The sequence below is a fragment of the Lepidochelys kempii genome, chromosome 3, assembly GCF_965140265.1.
Source record: "Lepidochelys kempii isolate rLepKem1 chromosome 3, rLepKem1.hap2, whole genome shotgun sequence".
NCBI lineage: Eukaryota > Metazoa > Chordata > Testudines > Cheloniidae > Lepidochelys > Lepidochelys kempii.
The window spans coordinates 50,141,255-50,144,477 of record NC_133258.1 but is presented as its reverse complement, the minus strand read 5'-3'; positions in this window follow the sequence as shown (position 1 = coordinate 50,144,477).

Here is a 3,223-nt window from a genome sequence, read left to right as displayed (position 1 = left end):
AATCAATTAAAGAAAACCCATCTTAATTGTTAGAAAAAATTAAATCTGAAATAATGCTGTGTAAATGCTTCAAGATTAATAGAAAAACATAATTGGAAATTAGAACTATTTATAAATGTTTACTAATGTTTTCTCCCCCACCATCTAATTTTTTAATATAGTAGGTGGTGACTGCATGTTTCTGTATGGGTGGACTCAACAGACTGGAGAACTGGTGTTCATGAACTAGAGCTAAGAAGCTTTTAATTTTTATTCTAATTTCTAAGAACACCTTAACCAAGAATGATCCTGCTGGAGAAAAGATGAGAAGAGGAGGTGAAAGGACAATGGTCAAAATAAGGAAAAATAATAGGAAGATGGAAGAAAACAGGAATAGCAGGGAGGGAAGATCTTGTTCCTATTTTTCTATTTCCCTCCCCTTCTGCATGGTTATGGGATTTTCCTCAGAAGTATGCAGTGTAGCCTGAAAGCTGGAGCCAAGGAATCAGATGCTGGGTGAATGCCAAAGTGGAGGACTAGAATCATAAACATTTTGGTGGAAAAGCAAAGCAAAGGCATTATGGGTGGAGGACAGTGTAGAGTAGAAGGAACCAACATCTGAATCAGAGAGGTGGAAGTTGAGAGCAAGGAGAAAGGGGCTGAGAGTCATGTATAAATTAGGGGTATTGATAGGTTGGAGATTACAGAAGGGGCAGGTGTATTGATGGGGAGTGGGCGGGGGTAAGCAGATTGAGTTAAAGGAGATGAAATGGTAGGTAGAAAGAACAAGAGCAGAAGGATCAAGAACAAGGCAGCAGGTTTAAAACAGTACTCAATAAGGATGAGGTTGGAGGAATGCATGGGTGGTGGGTATTGCAGGCCAAGGGAGGATGAGCTTCCGCAAACAGCACAGGGTGGTCTCACCCATACTTCACCCCCAGGCCACCTCCTGCCTGCTTCCCCACTGTTCTGCTGAGGCTCTGGCTGGGGCAGGCTGGCCTGCAGCTGGGACAAGGGACGGGCCCAGTGCTGGGGGTGGCTGGGGTCACACGACCTACCTGGCGCTCCGGTGCTGGGGGTGTCTGTGCCTGGGGGCCCTGGGGCAGCCTGGGACTGATGGGGGGCATGATGGCTCCAGTGAGGGTACTCTAGGCTCCAGCAGGGTGGGGAGGGGTGAGGCCCTGGGTAGAAGGGGAGGGGCTGGGGGCTAGCCTTCCCCAACAGGCAATTCACATGCCACCCATGAAGGAATGGCAATTTTCCTGAGAGAGGGAGCTAATCCAGGATTGAAGATCAACTGAGGAAATGATGGTAATGAGGCAAGAGGATAAAGAGTGGGACTGGACATCAGGGTGAAAGTTGAAGTCACCACGGATGAAGAGAAGGAAATTGTGAGAAGAGAGAGGGAGAGGCATTGTCAAAACCAGAGAGGATAGTCAAAGGAGAGGAGACAGTGGGTAGTAGATAGTGATAACATAGAGGAATAGAGTCTGATTGAGGACAAGGAGTGGGAGATGATGTGAGGGAGAAGCAAAGTGCTGGAAATGGCAGTGGTTGGAGTTACTTTTGTTCTTTGTATTATCTCTCCTGTGCATACCTCTCATGTGTCTCTCGATATCATGGCTGTCCTCTATTTTAAACCCCAAATTGAACTTAGCAAGCTCTTATACGGCACTAATCACCACTTTCTGATGTGCTCTAGTTCAACCACATTTTTCTGCCACAATTGTGGCAGAAATTCCCAAGTGAAATTTTATGGGGAAGAGCGAAGATTCTGTCAATGTCTCTCCTGATAGTTTGATTTGAAGGTCGACACATGCATGCCTTTATTTACTACTGGTGGGTTACCCTCTCTCCCTTTCCTTCAGTAACATTGTACTAGAAGGTTGCAACTGTGTAGTGCTAATGACTTTATCAACAAATGTATTAATTATATTGATTCAAATTTTAAATTACATATATAATGTGATACAACATTTATATTAAAATAAATGCATTAGGCCAATGGTGATACACTAGGAATGATTTTGCTTCATTTATTTAAGCTCTAAAATGAGAAGTGATCCTAAAAAGTTTAAATGGGAGATAGCTGTGAAGTGAAAACCACAAATTTTGGAAGTCTTCAAAATCTGAAGTCAGATCTGGATCTACATCTTGCAAATGATCCTTATCTTTGTAACAGGCTAAACTATGCACATTAAAAGGCCCATAGATGAACACAACTTTCTGTTAGCCCATCTAATGAAACCCTTATAAAATTTGGACTTAATTGCTCTCTCCATTCCTCTGGTACATAGGTAGCTGTCTGGCCACAACACTGGCCACATTTTTCACTTCAAAGCTGTGCAGAGACTCTTTTGGTTTCATTCTCTTTCTTGTCCCTAGCACAACAGTGCTACTCATCACTGGGCCGGCCTCCAAATGTGAGAACTTGGGAAAGTTCAGAACAGAAGTATGGATTTTTCATTCTGGTGGTTCCACATTCAGTATGATATCACACCACTACACCACATTACCTTATTATTACCCTGTAATAACTACAAAAAGAAAATTAGTTACGATGTACTTGGTGGGTTAAAATGGATTTTGCAATAACAAAACATTGCATTGAGTATGCGGGCCAAAAACAGAATTCCCAAGAGACAGGCTATAATGAATTTAACTTTATATTGCTTCCTTGCCACAATGTTAAAAAGAGAACAGATTCCTGTGACCACAGACACATTGCTTTTATACTTAATTCTCACCACGTAGTAGAATTCAGTTAATAGAAAATATTATTTACATACCCAAAGGAGTTATTACAGGGTATCTTGTATGTATGAAATCTGCATACTAAGGAGTTTCCAAGTTGTCCTCAATGGCATAGTCTATAAAAGAAAAGTCCCTACATATGAATTTACATCAAGCTTTTTAGCTGATGATCCTTTTTTCCCTTTTGAAACAGAAAGTCCAGAAATGCAGGCTGAAGTAAAGGGTAACAGCAATATAAACCACTGAATACTTCAAACATTTTGTACATTATGTACAATGTATGAAAAATAATGTGATGGTTGCTTGTTCTAAACTATTTTAAAAATCTGATACGTTTCTCCCAAATGGAGTCTTATTTTGCATTTTAAATTCTTCACCTCTCATGACCAAGTTTTCACGCACATACTTCAGAAAGACAACAAAAATGGCCACATCTGCTTTACCTGAAACAAGTTCTTTATGCAGTGTAGTTGTAGCCACGTTGGTCCCA